Source organism: Protopterus annectens, chromosome 1.part0, assembly GCF_019279795.1.
Source record: "Protopterus annectens isolate FY-2018-M chromosome 1.part0, PAN1.0, whole genome shotgun sequence".
Classification (NCBI taxonomy): Eukaryota; Metazoa; Chordata; order Ceratodontiformes; family Protopteridae; genus Protopterus; species Protopterus annectens.
The window spans coordinates 1451818835-1451838775 of NC_056725.1; positions in this window are offsets into that span (position 1 = coordinate 1451818835).

Sequence of the window (19941 nt, forward strand, 5' to 3'; positions counted from 1 at the left end):
TGAAAATCCAAGTTGCTGTTAGATATACAGGAGCCATGGACATGTAACTTCAGTTCTGAGTCATGCCTGTTTGTTAGGACTCTATGGCTTTGATAGTAAGGCCACAGAGTCCTGACAGGACTAGCTAGTTATCATAAGAGAAATATGGAGATAATTGTATCTATTAATTAATCATCTGTTGAAACTGCAAGAGTATATTTTACAGCATATGAAGTAAATATACTTTACACTGACTGATAGTTTGCAAAATACTGTTTATTGTGTATAGGAATCGTATGGCATTACATATGTAACTATTAAGAGGTTTCCATTTATTCTTATAAAATATAATAATTATACAATAAATTAATTGGTTTTCATTATGGCTATCAAAGCTATATAGGAGAACTTTCATCAAAAATGTCATCCTTTAGAAACTACATAGCTTTGAGTCTTACCAGATGTCAGAAATTTGTACCTTCTCCTACCTGCAGATGGGCTAGTCTGAGTTTTCCCTCTCTCTTCTTCTTCATGATACAGAGGGAGGAAGCCTTCATGGTGACCTAGATGACCCATGACTGAAATTGACCAGGTCACTGGAAACTAATGAGGGGAGGGTTGGAGTGAACAGCTGATGCCAGGTCACCTAATACTGGGGAAGAGACCATTTTGCTCACTACATTGTCAGTATCCAGTGCAGAGAGAAATGCGGGACACACAGCATACAAGCTGGGATGCATGCTTGTCCTGATGGTTGGGTATGTGAAGGAAAGCACACACTCACAGAGTAACACATAGCTTAGTAATATTTTTGTGGACAATGAACACATCTAGCTCTCTGCCTGGATGACTTAAAGCTGTGTCTTAGCATGAAGAGCAAAATCACTGCTGCTACTAAACATGTGCATTTCTGTATGACCAACTATTTATTTAATCTGTAAGTACATTCAAAGCTGATCCCACCATGATGTAGCCTTAGCCCTGTGTCTTAGCATGAAGGGTTTCTCTGTCTAGCTCAGGAATGTGGAATGAACAGTAAGATTACTTCTAGAAAATAGATACAAAATGTGCAAAGATTTATGTCCATTTATTTATTTAAACTATAACAACATTCAAAGCTGATCCCACCATTATGTATCTGTTTAGTTATTTATTTTATTTGACATTTGTTTACAAGGAAAGTCCAGCTGGGCCAAAATGACCATTTTCAGTGGAGGCCCTGGTAGAAAAGTTCCTAAACTATGACAAAACATGTAATGTTGACTTATTCAGATATTCTTTACAAATAAACATAAATTAAAATAAAACATATAGTGTGTACATTTAGATATTATTATAAGAAAACAATATAAATTAAAGAACAGGGTGGGCTAAAAAAGAGTTATGCTCATTCTCAGTGGAAGAAAACACTGAGTAAAGCTATAATGAAATCAGTATGTCAGTTGTCATAAGTAGTAATTGAAAGACAAAGAGAGGAAATCATTTGAGGCCATTTGAGATACAGACTTATTGCCCTAGTATTTATATATGAAATGTCAAAGGTGTGAAACATCAAAGATTTAAAGAAAGGGAGTAGAGTTAAGCAATGTTTAGCATAGTAAACAGGTATATATTTAGCAAGGGTTAGAGCAGGAGCAGATCCAAGCTTTTAATAGATATTTTTAGTGTAAGTTTGAAGAATGAATGATTTTGATTTGCTCTGATTGTTAAGGGAAGGGTGCTCCAGATTTTAGTTACAGAAAACTAGTATAGGTTTTGGCTGGCTGATTTGCTAGGTCGATGTTCAGTGAGCAGTTGTGTTATTTTCTGATCTGAAAGATCATTTGGGTATACAGTTTTGAAATATTGTGCTAAGAACAGGGCAGACCATAGGTATGTAGATGATTTTATGAGCCATTTTAAATTGAAAGATGATAAGGCTTTGTGGGAGTTCCTGACAAGTGAGAGTGTGAAGAGGTATACAGTGATGAGTATAATATTTTGCATCAGTGGCAAATTTAGCAATCTTATTATAACACATTTCTAGCTTTGATTTGAGTACTTTGTATTTTTGTAAATATGTAGCCTTATTCCATTAGGTTCATAGGTAGTTGTTAGTCATTAAGTTCTGGACACCATTAAGGAGCCTAGCCCAATTTCCCAATTGCCCCAAAGTACTACCTTTGCTCTAGATCAAAGTGTAGGCAAACAAAGGATGAGAATATCAAACCCTGCAAAAGAAGAATCAGCTTTTGAACAGTCATAGCTTTAATCCTGTCTGATAACTGCCAGTTAGTCCAAGGCACTCAGCTGTTCCCTGTAGCCTGACCTCAGTTTGAAGTAACCAGCCACTTCTGAAGTTACATAATTCTCAAATTAAGTAATTTTTTCCCACAACAATCAGGTCTAATACAAAATGATTGAATGGACCTACCAGATAAGATAAAAAAAGAATACCAGTGCAGTATTCTCACACAGTCACAAGGAGCACGATATACCCCATATGTCTTCCTTCAATAAAAACTTTTCATGATGATTCTGGTATGTTAATGTTGCATTTAGGCTGTAATCCCAGACAATGCCAAGCTGTACATTAATTACTGGGAAAATGTTCAACATTCCTAATTTTGCCAATGTCTGATGAAATAACTAGTATAGTTGACTTGAGCACTGCCAGTGAAATGTACAGGATAAACTGAGCAGGCTGACTGTGGTCATCCACATTTCTGGGTATAGAATAAGGTTAATGAAGAAGGAAGGTAAGTTCCACTGAATATTCCCTAGCATATCACTCAGTTATTTAAACCCATGTCCTAATAAGTAGGTAAAATGGGGTAAGTAAATGAAATTGGAACATGATCGGTTGCAGTGTCCTCATAACACATCCACCAGTCTACCATCTCTGTGAAGTACCATTTGCTTCTTTCAGGAATAAGAATGAATTACTTGTGTGGTATCATGGAAAATCCTGACACCAAGTAGACTTAACTGGGCCTTCATCAATCTTAATGGAAGCTGCCATAGGTCTAAAGTCAAATATTAAATCCCATGCTATTGCACTGAATGTTTGGGTGTCTTTGTTCTCTATTATGTTCTTAAAACTGCAACTGAAAATAACTATTTAATGTAAAGAAGGTAAAACTTGAGCTGTTCTATCCTACTGGCATCTCTTGAAATTTTGTCAAAAGAAGAGTAGAAGGGAGATGCAGATCAAAAAATAGTGAAATAGAATATCATGCAAAGACAATCCCCAGGATTCATGAAGCTTCTGCCAGGTGCAGGCGTAGCGTTGGCGTTCCAACATCAAATATGGCCTGCGAGTGATCCAGGTACAAGCAGTTTCCACGTGCACTACCTGCGTACGCTACGCCTGCACAGATCCCGGCCCCTGTATGCTAATTACCCCAGATGCAGCAGTGTAGCATGCAAATTAAGATATTTAGTGATCCAGGAAGAGGTGCAGGCTTAGTGTAAGCATGCAGAAATGTAAACCGTAAAAAAAATGGTTTACATTTTTGCAAACATAAAATCAGAGCCATGACAGCCAGCCAAACACATGTATTATATCGTTAATATATGCCAATGGCTAAATATATAGCCATTGGCATAAAATAATGTACAAAATATAAAAAGAACATTTAATTTCATTTTTTGCACTATAGAGAAGTTTAAGCACAGGGCAGCGGCATGCAAACTGGATTGCAAGAAAAATAGAAAAATATAGAATAAAACTGCAGTGTAACACATATCATGATTTTTCCATAATGGTCAATGGCAGGCATGTTACACCACACCATGGTGCAAGGGTTGCTAAGGGGCTGTGACAATGTTTTGCATGGTAGCCAGGAATTAGTAGGCAATGCCATGCAAATGATAGGAGTAATAGTGAATCACAGATTCCCCGCTGGTGTAAGGATGCACCTCACAATGTAGTGTTATAACACAGAGGTGTGCCTGAGATAGAAATGCCATCAAGAGAGGGGTGTGTCAACTTTGTTGTAAGCAGATTGGAGCAGTGCTAATCCGGTGTCCCGTAGCTAAGCAAAGCTGCAGGAAAGGGGTGTGTTGAACTGGCTATAGCTTTGCTTAGTTGCGAGCACACAAGGTAACCGAGTATGCATGTGAATGGAGATTAAAATGCGCTTAAACTCAGTAAATGGATTTGCATGGCGCGCACCGGAGCTGAAACAGGAAGGATATAGGAAAAGAATAAGGAAATTCTGCAGCAGGGAAATTGGAGTACAAATGACTAACACCTAGGAACCTACAGTGGGCCATTGACAACAGCTAACAAGGTTGCAAGCAGCTACCTGTAGAACAGGAACGGGGAGGGTTTGTACTGCAAAGAAAACAGTAAAGTGTCACAGTAGAATAAAGCAGATTTGCATTATATCAGCTACAAGACACATGTTGCAACACATGACTGAATAGGGAAAGTACAAAACAAGAAAGGCGGCAGGTGGAGGCATGCCGATAATGAAAGGGGATCCTGGAATAAAAGTGAATTAAAGGGCAACAGATTAATCAAGGCAGACAAGCATAACTCCACACTAAAGGCCCCACACTTGCAGTACTCACTGTAAAACCCAAAATTAAGATAACCTGCAGCTGGAATTGCTCATACACACCCAATGACATCTGCAGCATACATAGCACAATAGTATAAAGTGCGAAAGCACCTCACACACATTTGTGTATTCCCATACACTCTGCACCATTGGTGTATACAGACAGGGAACTTTTAATATGTACATGTTAGGGGCTGCCATAGCTTTGATCCACCAGCATGTGTTGGAGACTGAAAATGGTGTGGAGGATGATGCTCACAACCATCCCAGGCACCAGAGGAGAAGAGTGTTCAGACTCAGGGTAACCTACTACAGGCTACATGATCTGGAGATAGTAGAGTGTTACAGGGTGGACAGGGACTCCCTACAGCAACTTGTGGAGCTGTGCCGGCCACGCCTCAGAGCCCGAACAAACAGAGGGGAACCCATCCCAGTGGATGCGAAGGTATGTGTAAGCCTGAGAATACTAGCGACAGGTACCTTTCAAAGGCCAACTGGAGATATCATGGGGATTTAACAGGCATCAACATCCAGGGTACTTCACCAGTTCCTGGATGCCATGCTACCACATGCCAATGAGCACATATACTTCCCTCAAATGCAGGAGGAGTTGGCCAGCAATATACATCTCTTCCACCATGTGGCAGAATACCCGCTGGTACTGGGTGCAATAGATTGCATGCACATACACATGAAGTCACCACCTGGTGAGCAGGGTAGGTGCTACATAAACCGAAAGAGATAACCCTCCATCAACTGCCAGGTCATGTCCAATGCCCAGGGCATTATCATGGACGTGTGTGCTGGCAGCCCTGGAAGCTATCACGACTTCCACATCTGGCATGCCTCACAGCTGTATCAGGTATTTGCCACTCCCATATGGCCACATGGTGGGGGATGCTGGCTATGCACTGGAACCATGGATGATGACTCCCATCAGAAATGCACGCACACCCATGCAAGAATGCCATAATGAGGCACACACACAAACCAGAATTATCATAGAGCATGTGTTTGGGATGCTTAAATCACGGTTCCATTGCTAGGACATATCTGGTGGAGCCTTGCAGTATACGGGAACGTGTGCCCCTATATTCATAGTATGTGCCATGCTACACAATATGATCCTGCGGAAACAGCTGCAGCAGGGACAGAATGGTGAAGGCCCTCACAGCCCACCACCATTGTCAAGGGCCCCACAGGCACAGACGTACTCAGACCATGAACACACTGAGCCAGCACCAGTAGGCAGACGAAGGCGTGCCCAGTATGCCCATGCCTTGGCAAGGAGGGAACGTATAGCACACACACTGACAGTGTAGGCACCTAGAGACTGACACCTTTCACCACCTGCACACACAATAAAAATGGATGGCACACACACAAGACTACCTGTAAGTTGTCATGTATAGGCAGTCTACTGTGTGCATCCAACATAGGCAGCCCTCAACTATTGCACACACAACTGTTACTGGCACAAGGTAAGTCAACACCTGAACAGTAAATTAAGCTATCAGCATGTGCTGATACTGTTTGTATAGATTCATAGGTTCATAGGTAGGTACTTGGCTAACTGCCTGAGGGCATTCATAAGCCTAGCCAAAATGTGTCAGCTTTTGCCACCCCATTGATTAATTAACTGTTCCTCTGTGGAGCAGAGCCAATGGTGGGATCCCTGGGGTGTATCAACTGTTCCCCATCCACTCTTCAAGGTCTCTCATGAGGAGTGTTAGTGAGGGGCTCTGTATAATGTAATTAGGGATGTAGTTTCAAAGCATGGGGAGTTTCTGTGACAGGAATATGTCCCTCCAGCATCTTCTAGTTATTGTTTTGGCAAGGTTTAGCTCACTACAGCGTGTGGCTCACTGTGACATGGATTCCCAAAGCTGGAGCATATCCATTAAGCCTGAGTTGGACATGGCTTTGTTGGCCAGCAGAGATCATCTCCGAGTAAACGAGATGTCACTGAGTAAAGCAGGAGTTTATTCAGTCTGGCTGCATAGGACATATGTTTGAGGCCAGTAATCCTGTTGGTGAGGTATGTTCGTGGACCTTCAAGCTGTTTGAAGTGTCTTCTGATGAACATCCCAAATGGATTATTATATGCTATGATGGGACTGATGAGTGATGAGTAAAGGGGCACTATAACCTCAGCATGTCTAGATGCAAACCCTTTAGTAATCAGATGGCCTACATAGAAGGATGTCTTATCTACTTTGGAGATATGATTGTCAAAGGAGAGATCACTATCTACCTTAGTCCCCAGATACCCTATTACCTCATCTGTATTAAAGTGGCTGCCACTTATGTTTTAATATGTGGGTGTTTGTTTTTTCCAAAATGGAATGACCATGCAGTTTGTGGCACTTAGCTGTAGTCCATGACATTGACACCCTGTGTCAGTCTCTGTGAGGCCATTTGAAGGATGTCTGTGTCAGCTGGACTGTCAATTATGGCTCCCAGTTTGCAGTCATTGCCAAACATGGTCTTCCATAGTCCACCTGTGTTTGCCTGTATCTCTGAGATGTATATGTCTAACAGTAGGGGTCCCAGGACTGAGTCCTGTGGGACACCAGTTGTGACTGGTTAAGAGTTGGACCTGGAGGCTGCTAGTCTTGCCATGTGGGTTCTGTGTGTAAGCCTGTTGGCAACCCATCCTGTGATGTATGGGATTATGTACATGCTGGTGAGGTCATCAATAATACCTGAGTGGGGAATGGTGTCAAAAGCCTTGGCGAGTTCCAGGTAGTATGTGTGAACCACCTCTCCCTTCATCTAATGTCTTGGTGACTGTCTTTAAGATGTCAAACAGGTTCAGTAGGCATGACCAAGCTGACCTGGGTTGGGTCAAGAGTTTGGAGGTTACCAATGTCTTTGTCAATGAATGCCATGAGGATGCACTCCATAGCTTTGCAGACCAGGCTAGTCAGGCTTATGGGGTGGTAGTTACCATGGTCAGTTGTGTTTCCACCTTGGTGGAGTGGAATAAACATTACTATGCACCATTGTATGGGCATGTAGCCTGTGTAGAGGCTGAGGTTGAAAAAGCTTAATTAGGTGGGGGGGTTAGTTTGTCTTGTAGTGTTTGCAAGATGCAGTCTGTGACACCATCTGCCTCCACTGATGCTGTGTTTTGCCATCTGAGAGGGCCATTTCCACCTGTGTGTCTCTGATGTCTGGGATACTGTACTTTCCAGGTATTGTTGTGGGCTCTTTATGAGTGAAGTTTGCGCTGAATGTATCTGCAAGGATGTTGACGATATCAGTAGGGTCAGTATATTTTGTGCTATATTGCACCAGCACAGTGCAAATATGTGTGTTACCACTTAGACCCTTGACATAGCCAAAGAAGGCTTTGTGGTTATCTTTTGAATCCCTGCCAATTTTCCTGTTGATGTTAGCCTTGGATTATTTCATGAGGGACCTCTGTTTCTTACTAATACTGGTCATGAATGTCTGCCCTTCTTGGGTGTTGCTGTTTTTCTGGACTACTGTCCTACTTCTGTTGTATAGCCTGTTTATTACCGGGGTCCACCAGACTGGTGTCCTTGTCTAGGAGGAGTGAGTCTTGGTTTACCAGTGATGGCACGAACCATACATCCTTGTATGTGCTTATAGAGTGCATTTGTAAATATTTCTGTATCTTGAGCAGTGTTTTCCCTTAGCGTGGGGGCTGTGAAACCTCCCACCTCTATCTTTAGTAGTGTAAATTTAGCTGTAGGAAAAGTATTCAGTATGGTTTCCTTGGGTGGGGGAGATGGTTGGGTGAGGAAATCATCAGTGAAAAGTCCATGGTCAGATCTAACCAGTGACCGATTTACCTCTGCTGTGGTGCACCTGTCACCCATGTTGGTGATTACCACTTCTAGTATGTTTCCACCTCTTGTTAGGGAGTTTACCATCTGACACAGGGCATATGAGGTGATAAATTCCAGGAAGCACTGGGCCTGGAAATGAGTACTCGAGTAAGTTTCCCAGTTAATGGTAGGGTAGTTGACATTGACCAATACCAGGGTGTTCAGTAGGACTGTCATGTTTTCCACTGTCTCCAGGTAGGAAGAGAGGTGGTCCTGGGTCATGGAGGGTGATCTGTAGCAGGCCACAGTTTGCATTGCAGTTGTGGCTGATGTTAACTGCACATGGATGATCTCACAGGTATCATGCTTCCCCACTAACGTGGAGGTGTAGGTATCCCTGATGAATATGTATACACCCCCTCCATGCCTGTGTCAGTCCATGTTCTGTGGCCGAAATGTGTGGTGTGGTTTGTAGTCCGGTAGTACTGGTGTGCTCTCAGGAGCCTTAAAACCTATTTCAGTTACTGCACAGATGTCGACGTTGTCCATATGGAGGAGTGCTGTGAGTGCATGCATGTTGTGATTACAACCCTGGCACTGAGTAGCATAACCCTCAATCATTTCGCTATTGTGCTGTTTATGGAGGTGGGAATCACCTTTGAGACTTGCCTAAAAAAGGCACCATGGGGGCGCCAATAGCCTTAGCCAGTATTCCAAAGCCTAAGGCTGACACATGCAAACCGATATGGTATTGTTGCATGCATTAACCGAAGAAACCAAAAAAAACTCCAAACCAATGAATATCAAAATCCAGAGCAAAGGAGAAAGGCGAACCAGTTCAACTGTAGCTCACTGCCAAATTTATTCAAAATAAAAGACGAAAAACATATGAGATCAAGTGCTTTCGCTTGGATCAGTACCAGGCTTTTTCAAGATGAGTTTGCACTCACAAAAACACAAGTTTATATACTACAAGTAATAATATCACATGATCAAATGTGTTAACAGCTTAATTGATAGGCAAATAAATTAATAGGCAAATACATTGTTAATTAGTAACCTAGTGCAAACAGAACCACCGAGCCATGCTTTTAAAAAATTGTAAGCCATGCAATGATAAAAACACTTCTGTGGAACAGTAAAATGTTAAAAAGCATTAAGAACCATTAATCAACATTCACATTAAAAAGCATTGATACATTATTACTCAATCCTGGAAATCTTTTTAGAAAATCTATGTTAAAATGGGTAAATAAATAAATAGAACCTATAAAATCACAGTGTGTGTGTTCAATACACTTTGTGCAAAAAATGCCTACAAAAAGTGGTGAAATTTGTTCGATAATAAATAAATAAAACTATCTGTTGTGTAAAATAGACTCAGCCATAAAAACTGTAGTTTTGTGAATTGTAATTTTATAATTTATAATTTGGCCCTTCTTAATTTAAGGACACTAGCAATGCTGACACTGTCATTCAGGCCTGGGGGTTTTGTGGCATTCAGTTTGAGTTGCCACAACAGCTCCTTATACTCAAGCCGGGCCTCCCAGTCCCCTCCTCTACTGTCCTGCAGAACTTGCTCTAAAACCATAAATCTCAACTGCATGTTGGGACATGTGCCAAGATGTTTATAGAAAGCATTAGTGTCCTTCTTTTTAGAAATTTCATATAAATGCTCGTAAATCCTTCTTCTAAGGGTTCTCTCGGTTTTACCCACATAGGAAACTACAGCATTGTATACAAAAACCCAAATACACAACACCCTTCACCCCACAGTTATAGTGATGTTCAGCTCTAAATTTAAATTTTCTTGATGGGATGAATAATACACTGTCGTTTGCCACATAGGTGCACTGCTTGCATGCTCCGCAACTGTAGGTCCCAGGTTTGGGGCAAATTCGCTTCCCACCTACTCTAGGTTTCCCTTCAAATAACCCTTTGAGATTCCTGTCCTTCCTTCTAACAAAAGAGGGACGCTCATTGATTATTTGCTTGAGCTATTCATGCTGTTTCAGAATAGGCCAAAATCTTAAAATGGACTGTTCTACCTGGGAAGAATCCTCCGAAAAAGTGTACACAAAGCTATTGTGAGAATCAAACTTCCCCAAAGATTTTGAACCAATATTCTGTGTTGTCCCTTTCCCCAACAAAGGGGAATATACATCGTCCCTACCCACAATAACCTCCTTGGCTAACTCATCAACCAAAGGTGCCGGGTACCCTCTTTCTCCAAATAGCTGCTTTAATAGACCGACCTCTTCTAGAAAAAATTCACCCGTACTGCACATTCTTGAGGCACGTATAAGCTGTCCTTTGACTATGCCTTTTTTCTGATAAAAAGGATGACCACTGTCAAAGTGTAAATAGGAGTTCAAAAAGGACTCTTTTCTATAAACTTTGGACTGGAAAATACCATTGTAAATGTCCTTGGAAAGAGTAATGTCCAAATAATTCAGGGAATCATGACTTACATTGTAGGTGAATTTCAAGAAAAAGGTGGTGGAGTTAATGTAATCCATAAAATCGAAATTGGTCCAAAGTGCCATTCCAGAGCAAACATATGTCATCCAGGTATCTTTTGTAATGACTAATGAACCTGACCCAATGTGTGGAGAAAATATATTCACTCTCCCAATGGTGCAAAACAATGTTGGCATAGCTGGAGGCACAAGCAGTCCCCATTGCTACACCCTTTTTCTGCTTAAAAAATTCGCCACTGAAATAGATGAAATTGTTTTCTAATATAATTTCCATAAATTCCACCAATAATCCAATGGTGTTACCATCTAGGTTGGACATAGCCGCTAATGTGTCATTAAACCATTCCAAACCTAAATTGTGGGGAATGCTGGGAAATAACTCCACTATGTCAATAGTGACCATTAGCAGGTCCGGCTTGAATAATTCTTTCTGGATACCTTTCAAAAATTCCCACGAGTCCTTGCACACATGGTCCAGTGAAAATGCAAATCCGTTAATGGTGAAATCAATGAATTTGCCCAGTGGTTCAGTTATACCACCGGCTCCTGCAACAATAGGTCTAAAATTTAGTGGAGCTAAGCCTTTATGGGTCTTAGGAATCCCAAATATCACCAGGATTCTTGGGTTCTTAACATAAAGGTAATTGAACAACTTCTCATTAATGGCTCCCTGTAACAAATGATCCGTAAGCAGAAAACTAATTTTGGAGTGTGCTAAATTCAACTCATTTCTGAAAATTAATTCATATCGTTCGGTGTCCTGTAACATGTTGTGAATGAATGTATCATATACCATGTTGTACATTAAAACAGTGCCACCACCCTTGTCCGGCTTCATCACCCTGATGTCCTCTTCTCTGAACCTATCTATTAGTTGACTTAAATCCTGGTTCAAGTTGGAGTATGAAGTGTGTGCCCTATTAGTGCAGTGATTTTTCAAATCAGCTTCTACCAATTCCTCAAAAACTTTTAGAAATGGATTCAAAGGCGGATTAAACGTACTCGGTCTAGATAGCCCCTCCACAATCTGGGTTTGATCTTTAAAATGTAAAGCAAGATTCAAACATCTGGTAAACATTTTTAGGTCCACCAAGACACAAGTTAAATCAGCATTGCGTTTGGGTACAAACTGAAAACCTCTGGTGAAGAGTTCAAAAAAATCATTAGTCACTTTAACATCAGTAAAGTTATAGATACAAAAATTACCCCTTTTCACTACCACACATTCACCATGAACAGTTTCAGAGAAATGGTTAGAAGGGGTGCAAATACTTGTACAATTCATACCCCTTATCTCCGTGTTCTGTTCCAGCCCTGTGGTTGGTATATAGGTTCATGGTGAATGTGTGGTAGTGAAAAGGGGTAATTTTTGTATCTATAACTTTACTGATGTTAAAGTGACTAATGATTTTTTTGAACTCTTCACCAGAGGTTTTCAGTTTGTACCCAAATGCAATGCTGATTTAACTTGTGTCTTGGTGGACCTAAAAATGTTTACCAGACGTTTGAATCTTGCTTTACATTTTAAAGATCAAACCCAGATTGTGGAGGGGCTATCTAGACCGAGTACGTTTAATCCGCCTTTGAATCCATTTCTAAAAGTTTTTGACGAATAGGTAGAAGCTGATTTGAGAAATCACTGCACTAATAGGGCACACACTTCATACTCCAACTTGAACCAGGGTTTAAGTCAACTAATAGATAGGTTCAGAGAAGAGGACATCAGGGTGATGAAGCCAGACAAGGGTGGTGGCACTGTTTTAATGTACAACATGGTATATGATACATTCATTCACAACATGTTACAGGACACCGAACGATATGAATTAATTTCCAGAAATGAGTTGAATTTAGCACATTCCAAAATTAGTTTTCTGCTTACGGATCATTTGTACAGGGAGCCATTAATGAGAAGTTGTTCAATTACCTCTATGTTAAGAACCCAAGAATCCCGGTGATATTTGGGATTCCTAAAACCCATAAAGGCTTAGCTCCACTAAATTTTAGACCTATTGTTGCAGGAGCCGGTGGTATAACTGAACCACTGGGCAAATTCATTCATTTCACCATTAACGAATTTGCATTTTCACTGGACCATGTGTGCAAGGACTCGTGGGAATTTTTGAAAGGTATCCAGAAAGAATTATTCAAGCCGGACCTGCTAATGGTCACTATTGACATAGTGGAGTTATTTCCCAGCATTCCCCACAATTTAGGTTTGGAATGGTTTAATGACACATTAGCGGCTATGTCCAACCTAGATGGTAACACCATTGGATTATTGGTGGAATTTATGGAAATTATATTGGAAAACAATTTCAACTATTTCAGTGGTGAATTTTTTAAGCAGAAAAAGGGTGTAGCAATGGGGACTGCTTGTGCCTCCAGCTATGCCAACATTGTTTTGCACCATTGGGAGAATGAATTTATTTTCCCCACACATTGGGTCAGGTTCATTAGTCATTACAAAAGATACCTGGATGACATATGTTTGCTCTGGAATGGCACTTTGGACCAAATTCTCGATTTTATGGATTACATTAACTCCACCACCTTTTTCTTGAAATTCACCTACAATTTAAGTCATGATTCCCTGAATTATTTGGACATTACTCTTTCCAAGGGCATTTACAATGGTATTTTCCAGTCCAAAGTTTATAGAAAAGAGTCCTTTTCGAACTCCTATTTACACTTTGACAGTGGTCATCCTTTTTATCAGAAAAAAGGCATAGTCAAAGGACAGCTTATACGTGCCTCAAGAATGTGCAGTACGGGTGAATTTTTTCTAGAAGAGGTGGATCTATTAAAGCAGCTATTTGGAGAAAGGGGGTACCCGGCACCTTTGGTTGATGAGTTAGCCAAGGAGGTTATTGCGGGTAGGGACGATGTATATTCCCCTTTGTTGGGGAAAGGGACAACATAGAATATTGGTTCAAAATCTTTGGGGAAGTTTGATTCTCACAATAGCTTTGTGTACACTTTTTCGGAGGATTCTTCCCAGGTAGAACAGTCCATTTTAAGATTGTGGCCTATTCTGAAACAGCATGAAGAGCTCAAGCAAATAATCAATGAGCGTCCCTCTTTTGTTAGAAGGAAGGACAGGAATCTCAAAGGGTTATTTGAAGGGAAACCTAGAGTAGGTGGGAAGCGAATTTGCCCCAAACCTGGGACCTACAGTTGTGGAGCATGCAAGCAGTGCACCTATGTGGCAAACGACAGTGTATTATTCATCCCATCAAGAAAATGTAAATTTAGAGCTGAACATCACTATAACTGTGGGGTGAAGGGTGTTGTGTATTAGGGTTTTTGTATACAATGCTGTAGTTTCTATGTGGGTAAAACCGAGAGAATCCTTAGAAGAAGGATTTACGAGCATTTATATGAAATTTCTAAAAAGAAGGACACTAATGTTTTCTATAAACATCTTGGCACATGTCCCAACATGCAGTTGAGATTTATGGTTTTAGAGCAAGTTCTGCAGGACAGTAGAGGAGGGGACTGGGAGGCCCGGCTTGAGTATAAGGAGCTGTTGTGGCAACTCAAACTGAATGGCACAAAACCCCCAGGCCTGAATGACAGTGTCAGCATTGCTAGTGTCCTTAAATTAAGAAGGGCCAAATTATAAATTATAAAATTACAATTCACAAAACTACAGTTTTTATGGCTGAGTCTATTTTACACAACAGATAGTGTTATTTATTTATTATCTAACAAATTTCACCACTTTTTGTAGGCATTTTTTGCACAAAGTGTATTGAACACACACACTGTGATTTTATAGGTTCTATTTATTTATTTACCCATTTTAACATAGATTTTCTAAAAAGATTTCCAGGATTGAGTAATAATGTATCAATGCTTTTTAATGTTTTTTAATGTTGATTAATGGTTCTTAATGCTTTTTAACATTTTACTGTTCCACAGAAGTGTTTTTATCATTGCATGGCTTACAATTTTTTAAAAGCATGGCTCAGTGGTTCTGTTTGCACTAGGTTACTAATTAACAATGTATTTGCCTATCAATTAAGCTGTTAACACATTTGATCATGTGATATTATTACTTGTAGTATATAAACTTGTGTTTTTGTGAGTGCAAACTCATCTTGAAAAAGCCTGGTACTGATCCAGGTGAAAGCGCTTGATCTCATATGTTTTTCGTCTTTTATTTTGAATAAATTTGGCAGTGAGCTACAGTTGAACTGGTTTGCCTTTCTCCTTTGCTCTGGATTTTGATATTCATTGTTGCATGCATGTTACCCATCTGTGCTTGTTTCTCATCTTTCCTGTAGGTAAGCTACTGGTAAGCAATAGAAAGCCTTAAACTTATACAAGTCTTCTGGCTTCCAAGATAGGCTTTTGGAGTGATTAAGTATCAGTGTTCTGTATGTTCTTGCTGTACTTAACTGTTTTCTGACTACATGATGATTTTTCACTGTATATTGTGATCTGAAAGCTCTGTTTATTCACATATTATATCTGTGATGGCCTGCACTTTAGAGGTTCACAGATAGGTAGTAGACTATCTGCCCAAGGCATTTCGAAGCATAGCTACAGTGTGTTGACTTTCTCCACACCATTGATGAAGTAACTGAGCTTCTGTCAAGCATAGCCAATGAAGTGATTCCAGGCAGAGTTGCCGGAATCTGTTGAGGACTGGGGTGGTGGAGGGTGATAGGGGCACTTAGTGATCTAAAGAGGGCATGTTAATGTGAAACATCAACACCATTCAATTTCCCCCAACAGGTCTTGCAGCTATAAAGCTGGAGGGGCTCCCCCCCCTGGCTGTATGGTTCTGGGACACATAATCCCAGGGGTGTATATTTTGTTACCAATTCACACATCAAGGTTTCTCATGAAGTGTGTCAGTGAGGGGCTATCCCTAATGTAGTTAGGAATTTAATTTATAGTCTATCATTTCATTTGTTATGTTTTTATTTCAAGAGTATGTGAAGCTCAGCGGGTTTGGGTGCCTCGGCCCTTTGCTTAGCCTAGTTTACACATAGAAATCATCTAAATAGGAAATAGGCAGAAGCAACATTAATGTCAATAGTGTAATGGTTACAGCATTTACATAGTATCTGTGTATTCTTGGTTCAAATCCCAATAAAGTCAGAGATGTTTTTCATGCTAAAAAGTATACCTTAACCACAGCTTGCATATCTAGGTAGTATTCTTCAGGATAATAAACATTTGAAACACCCATATATACCCATGTGTGCTGGAGGATAAAGTCAGAGAATGTAATGTTATGTAAGCACATAGTGAGATGTTGCTTCACTGAAATGTATATATCCTGAGTAGTTAACAGAAGTGGCCATGTATGCGCACACAGGTTATAAGTTTTAAAGTTTAACTGCTGCTTTAATGTCACACAAACACTTTCAAACATGCTTAACTCTGCTTAAATGAGCCTTATTCTGGAGTAAAACACATTTTTAAAGCATCGCAGGTGCTGGACCACGCACACAATAGTCATGGGACTTACCACTAAAATATCTGTACTGTATACATGCTTCATGGTCTTTAGACTACATCTTATACTATAGGCATTCCACAGTACTGACCACAAATGGGATAGTCACTTTGTGTGCATATGTACAGTACATTGTAATGTACTGTAGTTTGTGAATCAACATATTCAAGTCTACATATGTATAACTGTCACAAATTAATACTACATATATATATATATATATATATATATATATATATATATATATATATATATATATATATATATACATTATATACATTGGTGGTGCTGCGGTAGCATTGTAGGTGCTGCGGTAGCGTTGTAGCATTGTCGCCTCACAGTAAGACATCGTCCTGTTCGATTCTCAGCTAGAGCGTCTTCTGTGTGGAGACATGCATGAATGGGCGTACCTTTGTTGAAGGTTGTGTGTCAGAGCTGGCAACACGGCACATAAAAATCTGCTGCCAATCATTAGCGGACCGGAGTTCCACTGTGGCGACCCCTAACCGGGAAAAGACGAAAGACACAATAGATATATATATATACATATATATATATATATATATATATACATATATATATATATATATATATATATATATATATATATATATATGTGTATATATATAAATATATGCATGTCAGTGATGTCTGCACATAGAAATATATATATATATATATATATATATATATATATATATATATATATATATATATACACACAGTTACATCTATAGCCTTATATATAAACATCTATGAGCACACTTTGTGACACAGAAGCAATCCAATGGAATTGAAGTGTACATAAAACACATGCAGCTCTGCTATTATAACTATTAATATTAACTTAATTCACCATAGAAGGGATGGTTGATGTGTATGTGGAGATTGGGGTGGGGGAAGGAATGATGGGCAATGAAATTATGCATCAAGGAGAGCCTGGGTTGGAGGTTCAATAAGTGAACTGGAGGGTATACATGGAGTATGGGGACAATGTAAAAAGGACACAAAACAAGAACCATTCTCATCCATAATACACCTTGTCATGTCACATTGCAACACCTAATTCCACAAACATATGAACATTAACATGTATCATACATATGTACACCAACTGACTGTCACATTTGTTTTCAGTAGTGAGGAATGCCCGTAGTAAAATGTATATTCTAAACACCATAACATTTGCACATATCTCAGATGCCTTAGTGGTAAAGTCATTGACTGTGGTGTTCATGGTCCTGGGTTCATGACGTGCAAGGGCTGTTCATTTATTTTGAGGGCCAGAATAAGGGCTGTCGGATGCAGGTTGATTAAAGCACGTTTAAGCAGATGTGCGCAGGTTTGCACAACCGAAAAGCGGTACTTAAACACGGTTAAACAGATAAGCACTTCACAAGTTTAACCTTTGCTTAATGTCACGCAGATCACGGGCAAACCTGATTACAACAGCTTAAATGTGCGTTAATCACACTTTCCCTACCCGTGCCTTTTCTGAGAGATAAAATAATAATCACTTCCAGGATTAGAACCCACAACCATAAACACCATCCTCAGAGTAACCTACCACTGAGCTACTTGAGATGTACTTATGCCAGCTGTGTATTCAGACAGGTTAAAACACAAAATGGAGGATTGTGTGGAAATAGGACAAACCGCCATGTACCCAATGAAAGGTGTATGCTATATATATATACATACATATATATATATATATATATATACAGATATATATAGATATATATATAGATATATATATATAGATAGATATATATATATATATATATATATATATATATATATATATAGAGAGAGAGAGAGAGAGAGAGAATCATAAATACATGTTGATATATAGAGATATACATATATATGTAGATATATAGATAGTTTCAAAATGTACACATCTATGGAGGTACATATAAACTTATGCAATAATATATATTATATATCTATATCTATATTTCTATACATACATGCACACACACATATATATATATATATATATATATATATATATATATATACATATATATATATATATATATATATATATATATATATATATACATACATATATATATATATATATATATATATATATATATATATATATATACATACATACATACATGTGTGTATGCAGCATCTGAAGTGTTCAAATCTGAGTATAACATGGACCATAGCAATCACACATTCTGCCACCCCCAAACAATATGAACCTAACATATGAAGAGTATATGGAAATACACTATTACAAATATGTTCTATGGACATGAGCCAAATAGGGTTAGTCACCTACACAACTACAATGACTGCAAATATCCATGACAGAAATACACAGACATCTTTCATGTTGCAAAACTTTATTACATTCCGATGTATTGCCAAAAGGATTCAAGGACTAACAATACCTGCATGCTATACAGGAAGCATTTAACAGTGCCTTAATGAATCAGCCTGCAATTACCATAGTATTAGTCCACTAAGGGATAGGTATTCACATAGGGAAAGAACCCCCACACACATATAGAATATGTATAAAAGCAGTTCCTATACACCTGCATCTGCTATGTACACCCACCATCTCCCCCACACCCAAACTAATTACAACAATACATACTGTCATACCATAACCAATTATTCACCTACTGTATGACATCTGCTGAAACCTTAACATACCTGGACAGAGACACACTAACATGGCCCTATGTGAAAAGTACAGTTTTGTACCTACCATAAATGTAGATGTTCGAGGATTCCCTTGCTGCAGTCCTGACAATCGGGTATAGTCCGCGTCCCAGTCGGCCCGAATACCAGAGTATAAGGCTGACGCGGGTCATGGCGCCTTAGACTGACGTCAGTACGTCAGGGTACTAATGCGCATGACCGACGTCATTTCCTCAGTCTTTTCTTGCCCCAGATGTCAGAAGACCCAAAAAGACAAGTCCCAAAAACAACCTGCACCAAAAAACATGTACAATATATACAGTAATATATACAAAAATATAAGCATGTAAACTCACCTACACAACCACCCTGCAACACAGAGGGAAGGAGGGAGGGATTGGACTGCAAGGGAATCCTCGAACATCTACATTTATGGTAGGTACAAAACTGTACTATGTTCTTCGTCTTCCCTTGCTGCAGTCCTGACAATTGGGTAGAATCCCAAAGCAGAGGTAAGGGAGGCTGGCAAATTATAAAGTAGCAGGAGCTGACAACATGCCTTGTAAAACAGCTGTGGCAAAACCAGCTCTAGTCTTAGAGTATATAGGCAGGTGATAATGCCTAGAAAAAGTATGCACTGAACTCCAAGTAGCTGCTTCCAGAATATCCTTAGTTGCCACCCCCCTTAGAAATGCTGTTGAAGTGGCAGTAGCCCTAGTGGAATGAGGCCTAATCCCAGCTGGAACCTCTTTGCCATGATGGGAATAACAAAATGCAATGCAAAAGCCAATCCACCTAGAAATAGTTTGTTTTGACACAGGCTTGCCCTGTGAACTTAAAGCAAAAGAAACAAGTAACTGCTGAGACTGCCTAAAATCTTTAGTCCTGCTCAAATAATAACGCAATTGCCTGTGTACATCTAAAGTGTGCAAAATCTTTTCCCCTTTATTTTGAGGATCTGCAAAAAACGTAGGCAAATGAATAGTTTGGTTTAAAGC